Source organism: Photinus pyralis, unplaced genomic scaffold (genome assembly GCF_008802855.1).
Source record: "Photinus pyralis isolate 1611_PpyrPB1 unplaced genomic scaffold, Ppyr1.3 Ppyr1.4_LG3b, whole genome shotgun sequence".
Lineage (NCBI taxonomy): Eukaryota > Metazoa > Arthropoda > Insecta > Coleoptera > Lampyridae > Photinus > Photinus pyralis.
The window spans coordinates 8,607,900-8,624,621 of record NW_022170510.1 but is presented as its reverse complement, the minus strand read 5'-3'; positions in this window follow the sequence as shown (position 1 = coordinate 8,624,621).

Below are 16,722 nucleotides of genomic sequence, written 5' to 3'. Positions count from 1 at the left end.
GGTAAATAAAGTAAAGCTGAAGAAGATGAATTTATTCTGTTTCGCTGTTGACGTTTCCACTCGGCGATTCCGCCAGTTGGTTGCTTTAATGTATACTTCCAGAGATTGCCCGATTCATCTGGGCGTGAACATCAATACGTTGTAATGCACAATCATGAAGTGCAACCGGTTGAATTTCCGCGCCAATGGATATTTGCGAATAATTCACTGTTAGTGAATCGAATCAGTTCTCAATGCGGAAGAAGCGCACTTGCACTTATCAAAATAATTGGATATTCGAAAATGCACGAGTGCTCAGTGCTCACTGGTTCGTTAAAAATTAAGGTAACAAGGTACTTTTTATCTTCAAATATAAGATGATCTCAGGGTGCTTCTAACTCATTCCAATACATAGATTGACGTTTAATTGAATGGATCCGGTTATTGTAATAAACATATCTCGTTGAGCACTTACGGCGATCTACCACCTCCTTCACCCGACGAATTTTGGAAATTTCCTAGGCTTATTAGCTCAAGAGTTCCTGCCAAGCACCAAAAGATTTTTCAGAATGCCCCCTGCGCCTTCTAAGTTTTTGACAGTAACATTCACAGCTTTCTAGACTCTTTACATCTAGTACTCTTTTGATCCAGTAGCCCGATCTTGGAACTGTTTGAAATTATGGATTCTACAGGCCACATTCTATAAGAAAATTTTTTTTCCGGGTCGATCTGAGACAATTTTTTTTTTCGGGGCTCAAAAAAAGGCAGTGTATAACCTTCCTTTTTTACCAAAAATCGACTACACCAAAATTTCTCGGAAAAACACTTTTTCTTATTAATTTGGGTGCGTAGAATCCAAATCAATTCGTACTTTTTCGATCAGACTTCTCAATCAAAAGTTATAGACTAGAAACCAATTTCGAAAAAAAAGTCAAAGGGCTGTAACCTTTGAACTAGTAGCTCAATATTGGAACTGTTTGAAATTATGGATTCTACAGGCCACATTCTATAAGAAAAATTTTTTTCCGGGTCGATCTGAGACAATTTTTTTTGCGGGCTTCAAAAAAAGGCAGTGTATAACCTTCCCTTTTTACCAAAAATCGACTACACCAAAATTTCTCGGGAAAACACTTATTCTTATTAATTTGGGTGCGTAGAATCCAAATCAATTCGTACTTTTTCGATCAGACTTCTCAATCAAAAGTTATAGACCAATTTCGAAAAAAAATTCAAAGGGCTGTAACTTTTGAACTAGTAGCCCAATCTTGGAACTGTTTGAAATTATGGATTCTACAGGCCACATTCTATAAGAAAAAATTTTTTCCGGGTCGATCTGAGACAATTTTTTTTCGGGCCTCAAAAAAAGGCAGTGTATAACCTTCCTTTTTACCAAAAATCGACTGCACCAAAATTTCTCGGGAAAACACTTTTTCTTATTAATTTTGGTGCGTAGAATCCAAATCAGTTCGTACTTTTTCGATCAGACTTCTCAATCAAAAGGTTATAGACTAGAAACCAATTTCGAAAAAAAATTCAAAGGGCTGTAACTTTTGAACTAGTAGCCCAATCTTGGAACTGTTTGAAATTATGGATTCTACAGGCCACATTCTATAAGAAAATTTTTTTTCCGGGTCGATCTGAGACAATTTTTTTTTCGGGGCTCAAAAAAAGGCAGTGTATAACCTTCCTTTTTTACCAAAAATCGACTACACCGAAATTTCTCGGGAAAACACTTTTTCTTATTAATTTGGGTGCGTAGAATCCAAATCAATTCGTACTTTTTCGATCCGACTTCTCAATCAAAAGTTATAGACTAGAAACCATTTCGAAAAAAAATTCAAAGGGCTGTAACTTTTGAACTAGTAGCCCAATCTTGGAACTGTTTGAAATTATGGATTCTGCAGGCTGGATAGTTGTAAAAGAAAAAGCATTAACATTTTCTTCCATGGGGAGTTCTCGATTCAACGTTTTCTTCACTATAACTATTATACGGTTTTGGTGTACTTGGGGGGGGGGGGTATTCCATACCCCAGACCCCCCGGTGCTACGTTTCCCCCATGGCACAATTAGTCTCAACGAGTTCCTGGTGTTCTCTTATGGTTCTTTTCAACATTATATGTTTATATGGTATTGTGGGCCTTTATGATTTGGGGATGAATATAAAACCGGGGGGGTCTGGGGGGTTGGAATAACCCCAGTACACAAGAAAACCGCCAGTGCTACGGTCCCCCATAGCACAATTAGTCTCAACACGAACCCTGGTGTTTTCTCTTTGGTTCCTTTTAACAATTATGTTTTATATGGTATGCTGAACCCTTTTTAAATGATTTGGGGGAAGAATGTAGAACTGGGGGGTCTGGGGGTATGGAATACCCCCCAGAATATGAAGGTCTTTGAATAGTTGTAGAAGAAAAAGCAATTACATTTCTTCCCATGGGGAGTTCTCGATTCAAACGTTTTCTTCCCTATAACTATTAATACGGTTTTTGGTACTGGGGGTTATTCCATACCCCCCCCCCCCCCCCGACACCCCGGTCTATGATCCGCCCATGACACAATTAGTCCTCAAAAGAGTACTGGTGTTTCTTTTATGGTTCCTTTTTCACAAATTCATGTTTTATAATGGTTGTGGACTTTATGATTGTGGGGAAGAATGTGGAATCCGGGGGTCTGGGGGTCATGGAGTACCCCAGTTACACAAAACCCGGTGCTATGATCCCCCATGACACAATTAGTCTCAAAGAGTACCTGGTGTTTCTTTTATGGTTCCTTTTCAACAATTATGTTTTATATGGTATGTGGACTTTATGATTTGGGGAAGAATGTGGAACCGGGGGGTCTGGGGGGTATGGAATACCCCCCAGTACACAAAAAACCCGGTACTACGATCCCCCATGGCACAATTAGTCTCAACGAGTACCTGGTTTCTTTTATGATTCCTTTTCAACAATTATGTTTTATATGGTATGTGGACTTTATGATTTGGGGAAGGATGTAGAACCCCCCAGTTTATGAAGGTCTTGGGTAGTTGTAGAAGAAAAAGCATTAAAATGTTTTTCCATGGGCAGTATTGCTCATATGGTATGTGGACTTGTGAGTCTGGGGGTTATCGACTACCCCCCAGTATACTAATGGGCTTTGCTCGTGCTTCATAATGCTTCAAAGCTATTTTGATTACATTCGTGCTCCCCCAATTTGTTTTGTTGTAAAATTATTGACGCGTAAAAACGCGATTTATTTCACAGGTTCTGCTTCCAGTGCTTCTTTAGTCCCTACCAGCTTGCTGGCATAATTACATCCGCTGCGTAACTTTGTAACTTCCAGGCATACGAAATTAGCTCCAATTAGCGAATGGGAGCGCATTGTTAATGAATTTGACGACAAGATAAATAATAAGGGTTGCGGACGATACGATCGCGCTGTCAAGCTGAATTATCCGTGACGTAATAATAACCTCGTATCGTCCGCATTCCTGTCAGTTACGAGATTGAGGAAGGATTAGAACTTGGGAGTAATCTTGAAGGGATGTTATTTACAGGAACGATCTTAAGGTTCCGTTTACAGAATCGAACCGGGGTTTTAACGGCGGCGATGGCTGATTGAAAGGAATTAGGTTAAATTGTCTATAAAAGTGGGGTTATGTTTGAAATGTTGCACGGGAAAAAAAAACCGAAAGCGCTTTATCAGATTTAAATGTTTGCGTAACAAAGTAACCTTTTCTTGCTTTGTTATTTTACACAAAAATTGACTGCAGGAAGCCTATTGTAGTATTTACCCGACATTCTCTACAGCATTTAGAAAACGATTAAGCTTTCTTTTGTGAGAGACCGGAAATTTAGATAGTAGGTATTTCGCTTACTGAAACACCTGAAAGGCTGAGGTTTACAGATGACAAAAGCAATTGAATAGTACTAGATAAAGTAAGGTAAAATTGCGAAACGTTTTAGAACGCTGTCTCACTTTGACTCTCTTAATTTGTAACCGTTTTGTTTGCTTTGGAAAATAAATTAGTAGCCCATGGGTGGTATCTCGCCCTGTGAAATGTTGTATGTACTCCAGGATATTTACCATATTTGTTCATCAAATTTTTCTCCATCCAGGAATCTACAAAAACTATGGGTGGGAAACTGACTGCAGAATTAATTGCAGGATTCTAATTTGTAAGAAAGCAAATTACATGTGTACAACATTGTACAATCCATTCCCACACGAATTTTTGGATGCCCGCCGGGATATTTGCAATATTTACCTGCATATGCATATTAAATTGCATAGCGTTCCTTCAGATTACATGTAATATCGCGAAGCATTTTCGCAAAATACTCAATTTGAACGATGTAATAACTCCGTACTCGGAGGTTTTCACGATAAAACCGCACATCCATTAGCGGAACAAGAGATCCACAATATTCCGTTTTAGGTAAAGGTTACTATCACCGTTGCGTTTATTAATTTTACTCGCGGTCGGTTTGTATTTAGTAATTAAGATGCTTCTCAAGATCAATATCGGGCATTCATTTAAAGGTAATTGTTGTTCCAGAAATCCCTGGCCCGTTAATTCGGTCCAGGGGTTGGTGTGTGCTCGGTCGTCCGATAAATTTGGAATTTTTACGCCAATGAAGCTTAGCGTGTCGGCGTATCGGGCACATGCGTCTGCCCATAAGAAAATACTCGATACAGCGTACCAACTCAATTATGGCTCAACGTCCGCATCTCATCCGCATACGACCGCCACATGCTCAGGATTTCAGGTACGTCTCCATTTTTAAATTCCGCATCGACTTATCTTGTTAAAAGGCCCCCCCCCCCCTCACTTTCGGCGGTTATTGCTCATGAAATTGAAACTGTTCAAATCCCGAAAGTTTTTAGCGAAATGGAAATTTCATTACCGAGCGAGTCTGTTTTCTTTATCTTTTTATGCGTCCTTCAAAATCATTACCGACTGAATTATATCTCCCCACTTACGGGTTGCCGTTTGAAATAAAAATGCTATACCTTCTTTATTGACCGAGGGGAGAACTTGAGTGTACCGGTGCGAATTTTATTATGCAAATTTCCTTTAAAAAAACACGTGCCGCAAAGTGAATTGTGCGTTGTTTTGAGAGTGTGAGGTTAAGAAATTAAATTAGGTTACTTTGCCTCAAAGGTGAAGTGCGCCCATTTCGGAATGGAAAAGAGTAATTGGAAAGGTTCGTTTGCCCCTACTTCTCGCTTGTTTATAAAGATTTTTACTTAGTAAACTTATAAGAAATGAAAAAGTTCCGTGCTGTAGTTTGTTTCCGGATAAATACGGAAGGGTACCTCCATGAAATATTACCTAAGTGAATTCATCGCAGTTTGAAATTACAACAAAACTATGTGGAAAATTCCAATTACGGTATTGCACGGTTTCTTTATTACTGAATTGCAATGTAGCCCTACAAGAACTTCTGGGTGTCCCACGGGATATTTGCCATATTTACCTATCGTTCAGTGTCGTACAGGGTCTATTTATAATTACTAGCCGACAACAAATTTCCCCGGGTATTAAATTTCATCTGCGTACTTGCATGTGTGCCTTTATGTTTTAAATTTCTTCAGGAATGCAGGACGAAAACCAGAGATATTTCTGTTTTACATTTTCTTGCAAGTTATGAATTATGTTGGTAGTACAAAGGAATGCCTCTTCCTCTTAAACTGTTCGCATTCTATTTTGCATAAAATTGTACTTTAAATAGGGCGTCTTAGCATTATTGTTTTTTATCGCAAAATTCGCCTAACACGAATGGCTTTTGAGTTATTCGAGTTACCTAGGAACCAATTTCCCTTTCATACGGTCGCTACTTTATGATTTCATGATTTTTAATTTATTTATACGGTTTTGTAAGCTCCCATTTAAATTGTAGGATGGCCGGCGGGATATGTGCAATTGCAGTTGTAGAAAGGATATTTCATTTTTACCTTCAATTTTCATCAATAGATTTCTTTGCCGCTGACCGGAGGTATTGACCAGAAAGTCTGAAGATTGTGTATATCTGTGCAAGAACAATAAGAACAAAAAATTTCCTTATACAATGGACTACCTTGCGGGTAAGCGACAGACAAGTGGCATTCTGCATTGTATTGAAGGTAAAAGGGTACTGCACAGTGTAAAATGACACAAATTAAATATCCGTTACATTGTATGACTGCAGATATTGCAACTATCCCGTCGGCCATCCTACAATTAACGTGGAGCGGAATGCGAGATGGGTACATTTTGTAGACAAACAAATTATAAAATCTAAAAGTAGAATGTTGTGTACAGTTTAAGAGGCAGAATCTTCAATAATTCAATCAAATTCGGCTTCGAATTTTCAGGTTGAAATCTAAATCAAATCAAGAATTCATACAAAATTGTCCTGCGCTGGCGTTTTTCGGTATAATTAACCTTTTCAAATAAAAATCTTAAGGAACTGAAACAAATTTGGCCTCAAAAGTCTATTCTACAATACCAGTTAGTGAGATTTTTAGGTTAAAATTTGAAAAAATCATAAATTCGCACAAATTCAGGATACGATGCTACTTTTCGGCCTAATTAATCTTTTCAAATCGAATTCAGTGAGTCATCGTCAAGAATTCAAGCAAATTTGCCTTGAAATGTGTACTGTTCAATAACAATTACATCCATGGTTTTTTTTGACATTAAAAAATCTTCAATTCGTGAATATATTCCGTAAACTTGACGACTTGCACGACAGTTGTTGGGAAAGGATTATCAGATCATTTTCTTCTCACTGCAGAAAACGTAGCACCTTGGGGTCTAGGGGGAATGGACCCAGTAAACGAGAGAGTTGACGGCATCACTATCTTGCACAAACCATCTAAAGTTCTGGACTCGCTTGACAGTTATTGGGAGAGATTATGAGGCACTGTTCTCCATACTGGTGAGAACGTAATGCCGGGGGGTTGGGGGGGGGGTATGGAATACCCCCCAGCAAACGAGAGAGTATACGACTATTTAAATTATCATCACTTTTATGGTGGTTTTTGGGAATGGTAATCGAACTGTCGGGTACTGGGGGGTATTCCATACCCCCCAGACCCCCCGGTATCACTATCATGCACAATCCATCTAAAGTTCTGGACTCGTTTCCAGTTATTGGGAATGGTTATGAGGCTCTGATCTTCGTACTTTAGAGAACGTAATACCGGGGGTCTGGGGGGTATGGAATACCCCCCAGCAAACGAGAGAGTATACGACTATTTAAAATATCATCACTTTTATGGTGGTTTCTGGGAATGGTAATCGAACTGTGGCGTACTGGGGGATATTCCAATATACCGGGGGTATTCCAATACCCCCCAGACCCCCCGGTATCACTATCTTGCACAAACCATCTAACGTTCTGGACTCGCTTGCCAGTTAGTGGGAAAGATTATGAGGCTCTGATCTTCGTACTTTAGAGAACGTAATACCGGGGGGTTTGGGGGGTATGGAATACCCCCCAGCAAACGAGAGAGTATACGACTTTTTAAAATATCATCACTTTTATGGTGGTTTCTGGAATGGTAATCGAACTGTCGTGTACTGGGGGGTATTCCATACCCCCCCAGACCCCCCGGTCTCACTATCTTACACAAACCATCTAAAGTTCTGGACTCGCTTGACAGTTATTGGGAGAGATTATGAGGCACTGTTCTCCATACTGGTGAGAACGTAATGCCGGGGGGTTGGGGGGGGGGTATGGAATACCCCCCAGCAAACGAGAGAGTATACGACTATTTAAATTATCATCACTTTTATGGTGGTTTTTGGGAATGGTAATCGAACTGTCGGGTACTGGGGGGTATTCCATACCTCCCAGACCCCCCGGTATCACTATCATGCACAATCCATCTAAAGTTCTGGACTCGCTTGACAGTTATTGGGAGAGATTATGAGGCTCTGTTCTCCATACTGTGGAGAACGCAATACCGGGGGGTCTGGGGGGGAGGTATAGAATACCCCCCAGCAAACGAGAGAGTATACGACTATTTAAAATATCATCACTTTTATGGTGGTTTCTGGGAGTGGTAATCTAACTGTCGTGTACTGGGGGGGTATTCCAATATACCGGGGGTATTCCAATACCCCCCAGACCCCCCGGTATCACTATCTTACACAAACCATCTAAAGTTCTGGACTCGCTTGCCAGTTAGTGGGAAAGATTATGAGTTTCTGATCTTCGTACTTTAGAGAACGTAATACCGGGAGGTCTGGGGGGGGTGGAATACCCCCCCCCCCCCCCCTCCACAGCAATACGACGGGAGAAGTATGAATCGACTATCCTCTAAAATATCACCTCGCCCAAATTTATGGGTGGTTTCTGGGAAATGTGAATCGGAGCTTGGTCGTGTGCTGCGGGAGCGGTATTCCAAAGACGCCCGCCGCGTAAGTCACAATGCTTGCACAATACCAATCTACAGAGTTTCTGGACTCGCTTGTTAGTTATTCGGGGAAAAATATTTGAATTCTGATCTGAATACATGAATAGCATAAATCATGCTATATAATTACATGAAATATACGATGTAAGACTACTGTGAAAATACGTATAAATACGGTAAAATTACGTAATAGCGTAAATACGTAAATACGTAAATACGTAAATACGTAAATACATAAATACATAAATACATAAATACGTAAATACATAAATACATAAATACATAAATAAATAAATAAATAAATAAATACATAAATACATAAATACATAAATACATAAATACATAAATACATAAATACATAAATACATAAATACATAAATACATAAATACATAAATACATAAATACATAAATGCATAAATATATAAATACATAAATACATAAATAAATAAATAAAAATTACACATTTGTCTCATAGATCCTGTCTCCAGTTCTGTTATATTCCCCTGACAAATAAAAGTGAACTAGCTTTCTGGCGATCATAAAATTGTCTGCAACTGTTAAGGGATTGCGGTAGGGAGTTAATAAATAATGGCAAATCCGTGCTTGTTCAAGTTTTGATTTGGTTTTCAGCGCAAATCTCCTTAAATATTCCGTTTATTATCTCTCGCACGAGCAGAACAAAAGTAAACCCGCGTCAATTTTAAGCTCGCTACACCGTAGTAATTACGGCGAAATTCCGCAGCGACGGGCGACGTCCTCGCGCCTCTTGTAGAACGGAGTTATTTCACGCGCGTGATACTTCATACGAAATTGCCACCTTCAAGGGGGTTCCATTATAATTTATAGCGTGTTTTATGATCTTCTGCCCACTGATTGTGAGCGCTAACGATCTGAGTTCTTTAGAAACTTTGGGGAGGAGGACCCCGTTACGTAAGCGCGTAAGCCTCATGTTCAAATAGAATAATTACGGTCGCTGTCAGTTCAAATATCCTTCGTAGATTTCGCCCCTGATAAGGGTTTTATCGATTCCGCTAGCGAGGAGAAAGCTTGCGGTGAAATCTAAAACTTGCCCCCTTACCGATAGAGAGATATATCCTCGCAACTTCTCTTTGAAATCTCCTAAATAGGTCAGTTTGTGTAGATGCTGGGGATGCGCAGTGTAACTCTCCGATTTTTTTTCTCTCCCCCCGCCGCCCGTGATCCCGACCCGCCGTGTTCACTTCATCCGAATGGGGTTAATTTCGGAGATATCTGGTAGGAAGCTAATGTAGCTGTCTCGCACATGTAAATGTGGGGACGAAATGTGTTTTGCGAAACAGAGTGGCGGAAAAGAACCCGGAATGTGCGAGAGAGGGTCGAGGACATGTATATGTAATTGCGATTTTTTGCGGTCCTTTACTGAAGTCCTTGAGGGCTCCATAAAAATGATAATAAAGGAACGGTAAAAAATGGGGAGGATGGATCGCGCTTAATGCGATATAGTTGATGTTTCTGATGGTTGGATCGTTACTTTGATCGTCTTCAATTTCTCAAAGCTTTTCTCGTGCGGTCATATTTATTTGTGGCCCCCGCGTTTTAATTTTACTACCGGCTGTCTTCTTCAAGGATTGACAGTTACTTATTAATATTTTTTACTTTCCAAAGTCGGGAAATTTCGCTATTTGTAAAAGTTTCTTCGGGCGTGTAAATTTCTTCTGTGCCGCACGGAAACATTTCAAAGCCATACTGGAAAAAGTTTCAGAACAACGTGACAATGGTCGTTAACGTTTCGAGAAATTTATGTGCTCGGGACCCTTGCAAAAATATTAAAAAGAATGTCTCGAGTACTCTACACTTTTAGTTGATGGTAACTGCTTTGGAGATGAATTCCATTAGCGAAATAGTCAGTATCGCGTTTGATATTTTAGCAGTACCTAGTTTGATAGCAACATCCTGTTAGACTCATAGAGGTTTGTAACATCTAAGTACACTAAAGATTCCATTTGCTCAAGGTACAAATATGGCAATAATCACTGCTTCACCTTGACTCTAATGAAGATATTTCAGTGGACAACCAAAATGTGCAATGAATAAGAGCATTAAAGCGTGACTATTCCATTTACAGTTCGTAAAAATCATGATATTGTGTAAACAAATATGAAAATTTTCTAGTAGGTCACCCAGAAACACAGTTTGGCCCTGCTGTTACATTCATAAGATATAGGTAGTGGTGAGAACGTCGCGGGGACGATGTTGTCCGTCAGCGAGGACGAGGTCGAGTCGCTGGTTGAAAAACAGGTAAGCTCGCCTTTGGGCCCAGAGAAAAAAAATTATAAGTTTTCCTACTAACGTCTATTTATTTATTTAACCTTTAAACACTTGAAGGTCTTTAAAGATTTTTAAAAGACACGATGGATCCCCTACGGTTTTCCAGAAAACAGGTTCTACAGGGCTACATTTTTGATAGTCTTTTAATTCCTGTAGAGATTCTGAAAGTCATTAATACGCTTTAAGAGTTGACTTAGGTCTTTATGAGTTTTTGGGGGTTCTTAAGGATTGTTAATAGCCTTTAATAGTCCCTCAATATCAGATTCTCGAAAAACATTGCCTTTTAAGAGCGCGAAGGAGCTTTAAAGGCGATTAAGGCACTTTAAGAGCCTACATAAATCTCCAAAGATTTGCATGTGTCTTCAAGAACTTCCTAAGGAGTGTTTAGTTGACTTTTACACGCTCAGAGAGCTTTTAAATCTCCTGAATTCTCTACAAAATACTTTAAGGGTATATAAAACATCTGCCTTTAAGAATGTCCTCAGCCCTTAGTGGCATATCGCCCATAATTGGCGTATATAACTGACTCCAGGTTCAGAAAGTATACATGGCTGACCTATTAGAAAAATTTCATATTTGTTTACACAATATCCAGTAGTCCACAGGTTATTTTTATAGTACCAGTGTTTAGTTGGCATTAACACGCTTAGAGAACTTTTGAACGTCCTGAATTCTTACCAAAGTTTATCAAAACTTTAAGGGTGTCCAAGAGATCCATTCCGAGGAACATCTAGGGGCATTTCTGTCTCCTTAAGGATGCCCATAGCCCTTAGTGGCATATCGCTCATAATTGGCGTATATAACTGACTCCAGGTTCAGAAAGTATTCATGGATGACCTACTAGAAAATTTTCATATTTGTTTACACAATATCCAGTAGTCCACAGGTTATTTTTGCGGACAGTGAACGCCAAGCTAACGCTCAATTCGTTCCACATTTTGGCGCCTAGCTTCGATGAGAAGAATCTTGGGCACTATTTTTGTAGTCCTATTTTCCCAACGAATGCATCCGACGCCAGTATGATTTATCGTAAATGCCAATATCGTGTGCCACTTTTGCGCTTCAATAGCGAAATCGTGCCATTAAAAGTAGTGCCGAAGATTCCACCAACCGAAGTTGGCTTACGTGCCTCTAGTGCTGATATGACTAATCACTGTGTAGCTCTGACCCCAATGAAGGTACAGTTAGTGATTTCAGTGAACAAACAAAATGTGCAGCCAATAAAATGATGACATTGTGTAAACAAATATGAAAATTTTCTAGTAGGTCACCCAGGTACAGTTTGGCCCTGTCCGTATACTTGATGCAGATGTTTCTAAGACGTTTAAGAGATCTTTAAGGATGTTTAAGTGTCCTTAAGGGTCTTGTAAGGATGTTTAAGAGTTATTTATTCTCAGATTCTAAAAAAAAAACATCTGAAGCTTCTTACAAGTTTCAAGGGTTTTTAAATGCATTTTATTCACCTTATTGTCTCAACGGTAGCCAACAGTTTAGAGGAGTTTTCAAAAGCTCTAGAGGATTGAAACATAAACATTGATACACAAGGTCATTTAACAGTCTTCAAAGATTTGGAATAGTTTCCAAGAGCCTCTGTGGACATTTTACAGGTTATTCTATTGTCGCAAATTTCAAGAGTCCTTTTCTGAGCTTTTTAGAGATTTTCTTCCTCTCCATTTAGAGATTTGAAAGGAATTGCAACGACCGAGCTCAAGGGCTTTACAGATTCGTCAAATGGAGTTCTTTTTCGGCTTTTTGGGAACGTTTAAAAGCATTTATTGGTGCGTGACGGACTTTAAGAGACTGTATTTAAGAACTTTTAAGAAACACAGCTTTTAGTGACATATCGTCCATCATTGGCGTATATAACTGACTGCAGATCCAGAATGTATTCATGGCTGACTTACTAGAAAATTGTCATATTTGTTTACAGACTATCCAGTAGCCTACACTGCATTTTTACGGACCGTGAAGGCAACACTCGTGCTCGTTGCCCATTTTGGTGCCTAGTTTCGGCAAGAAGAATCTTGGGCACTATTTTTATCGTACCATTTTTCATTCGATTGCAACCGGCGCCAGGTTGATTTATCTTTATTGCCAATATTGTGTATAAAGTGTATGAAAAGTAGTGCCAAAGATTCCACCAACCGAACGTGTCCCTAGTGGCACTAATCACTGTGTAGCTTTGATCCTAATGAAGATACAGTTAGCGCGTAACTATTCCATTCAATGTTCATAAAAATGATGACATTGTGTAAACAAATATGAACAGTTTCTAGTAGATCATCCAGAAACACAGTAAATGGATTTAAGACACTTTAACGTGTTAAGGGACCTTTAAAATTTGCTCATAAGGTTTTTAGTAGATTTCAAGTGTTATCCAAAGATTTGCCCGAGTCTACAAGCACTTTCTCAAGAGTGTTTAGTTGGCTTTAACACGTTTAGAGAGCTTTTGAACGTCCTGAATTCTAACCAAAGTCTATCAAAACTTTAAGGGTATCCAAGAGATCCATTCCGAGGAACATCTAGGGGCATTTCTGTCTCCTTAAGGATGCCCACAGCCCTTAGTGGCATATCGCCCATAATTGGCGTATATAACTGACTCCAGGTTCTGAAAGTATTCCTGGATGACCTACTAGAAAATTTTCATATTTGTTTACAGACTATCCACTAGCGCACACGTCATTTTTACGGACAATGAAGACAACACTAACGCTCAATTCGTTGCACAGTTTGGTGCCTAGCTTCAGTAAGAAGAATCTATTCGATATTGTGTAAACAAATATGAAAAATTTCTAGTAGGTCACCCAGAAATACATTCGGGGCCTGTTATGGTAACATTTAGACTTGAATTTGTGATGTAACCAGTAAATTGCCTTCTTTGCCTTTGTACCGAAATACTAAAGTTAAACTACGTGAAAGTGACGAGAATGGCTTAGAGGTATTTGGCTGACAATAAAGGAGTTTTGAAAATGGACGTTGAGCAGCGAAAGGGATTTAATCTTCGCTTCGAAACGAGCGAGTGCAAAGCATTTCCATACATAAAAAGTGAATTAGGAACGGTTATGGAACAAAAGCTTAAAAATTTGTTTACAGAAACGAAACAAATTTAGTACTCGAGAAGTTCGTAGATCACGGTAAAGTACATGCGACATTGCCTATGTAGGTCATTCATTCGTTATACTTTCCACCCCAAGTTTAAAGCGAACAATATCTCCCTAATTTGTGAAGAAATTGGGAACTGCGAGTAAACATCCTCGGCCTTACGCAAACTAAGTACAATTTTTTCACATGAATAACACGCTATTAAACTTAAATTAGTTTTAATCCAATTAATAACGAGCATTCCCCATTAAAACCTAGGATAAATAGACGCCCCTCTGCGTACATATTTCCATTACAAAAAAGTAATCTCAGCGGGCGGCGAAACTCTAAAATACTTTCTACTAACTTCATGCTAATTAAAGGACGCTTAGCGTCACAACGTTATTTACTGATATTTTATGAACTTCCTCTCGCTCAACGCAAATGTAGAAAATCTGTTCCGTCGAGCGCGCCTGGACTCTCCTAATCTAATCATGCCAGGATTTATTCTCGGAAAGTATCGCTCTTTAAGATTAAGTTGGGGCGAGTCAAATGACGATAATAAATATCAACCCCTTTGTCTCTCCGCTCTCGACACTAAAAACAAAACAAGCCGAAACGAGCCTGATTTAATAGCGAATGGGATCTCTCCGCTTTCGTCTAGAGAACTGTCTATTGATCTCCCTCGTTAAGGTAAAGAGTTGGCATTAATTCTTCGTAAATGGTATGGGAATATGACAAACTTATAGTCATGATATACAGGGCGAGTTTTTGTTCACTTCCACTGTAGGGATCTCGTGAACTATAAGATAAAACGTCGGTTAAATGGGCGAAGTTGTGCAGAATTCTATGCTGATTAATGATCCTATGATCGTAACTTCTTGTAGCTCTACAAGTTAAGGAAAGGCGCTCCACCCTAAAAATGTCGCCCCGGAAGTACTCGCCTTCAATAAAGCTGGCACCCCAGGTAAGTTACAGGAATATTTGCCATCGTTTTTCAGCTGAAAAACTAGGATTTTTCGATGTCATCAAATTTGTTTTTGAAATATTTATTTGTTCTCAGAAGCCCAAACCTACGAATTGAGGTATTCGTCCCCAAGACAGTTTTTTACCCTCCCCCTCTTCCTTCGCGGATATTTATCTCCCGAATTATTCTTTTTGTAAAAACTCGCTCCCGTTACGTTGGCGCCCGAGCATTTCCAGTCCAGTACAATCTCCTCTGGGAAAATTGCACTTCCAAAATTAATGCAAAATTTGTGCATTTCGGAAAGGTTTCGGTAGGTATCATTCTACGAATATTCTCCCCCGAAATTTGTTTCCCTCCCCCCCCCCCACGCTCCTAACATCGTTGCTTGAAGAAAGGCATGTACAAGAAAATAAGCATGGAATACCCCCCAGGGAAAGAGGAATTTTTGCCTACACCTATCAAAATCCCCGGACGCTTGCCTGGGGGTATTCCATACCCCCCAGACCCCCCGCTTCTACATTCTTCCCCAAAGTGTATGGGGATATTCCAACGCAACACTAGGAGAGTGTGGATTATGGAATCTGCTTCAGGAAAGCGGGATTTGCTATCCTTTATAGAGAACTATTAAGAGAGTCCTTAGGGCTGAACGGTTTCATGGATAACGTAACACCGGGGGGTCTGGGGGGTATGGAATACCCCCCAGGGAAAGAGGATTTTTTGCCTACACCTATCAAAATCTCCGGACGCTTGCCTGGGGGTATTCCATACCCCCCAGACCCCCCGCTTCTACATTCTTCCCCAAAGTGTATGGGGATCTTCCAACGCAACACTAGGAGAGTGTGGATTATGGAATCTGCTTCAGGAAAGCGGGATTTGCTATCCTTTATAGAGAACTATTAAGAGAGTCCTTAGGGCTGAACGTTTTCATGGATAACGTAACACCGGGGGGTCCGGGGGGTATGGAATACCCCCCAGGGAAAAAGGGGTGAACGTTCTCATGGGTCTGGGGGGGATGGAATACTCCCCAGGGAAAAAGGATTTTTGCCTACACCTATCAAAATCCCCGGACGCTTGCCTGGGGGGCATTCCATATCCCCCAGCCCCCCCGCTTCTACATTCTTCCCCAAAGTGTATGGGGATATTCCAACGCAACACTAGGAGAGTGTGGATTATGGAATCTGCTTCAGGAAACTGGAATTTGCTATCCTTTATAGAGAACTATTACGAGAGTCCTTAGGGCTGAACGGCTTCATGGATAACGTAACACCGGGAGGTGTGAGGGGTATGGAATACCCCCCAGGGAAAAAGGAATTTTTGCCTACACTTATCAAAATCCCCGAACGCTTGCCTGGGGGGCATTCCATACCCCCCCAGACCCCCCGGTTCTACATTCTCCCCCAAAATGTATGGTGACCATCCGACGCAACACTAGGAGTGTGTGGATTATGGAATCTCCCTCAGGAAAGCGAGATTCGCTATTCTTTATAGAAAACTATTACGAGAATCCTTAGGGCTGAACGTTTTCATGGATAATGTAACACCGGCGGGTCTGGGGGGTAAGGAATACCCCCCAGGAAGAAAGAAATGTGATGAGACACAGCTTTTGAAGTTTGGAAACATCTGCAAACTTTATCGTCTTACAATGTCTTATCAAATTAATTAATAGTAATAATTTTGCATTTTATACTTAATAGTGGCTTTAATACAATTTAAATCAACAAAGACAATCTTACTGATAAACAAAATGATTACGCAAACTAAACAATGCGTGCTATTACGGCGATATATTAAGAGTCCACTCTGAAGCGTTATTACCCCCCTATTCGCTTGTATTTTTAATAGTCGTAAATATTTCAATTTGAAGGTTTCTCGAATAATGGACAGCTATTCGTACTTGTCAAAAAAGTTCTAATCGCCCCTCGAAAACAAATACGTCGAGTGCCTACAATTACGTCCAATCCATCACCTTGTTTACTCAGTTCAGTCCGGCTAGTCGAAG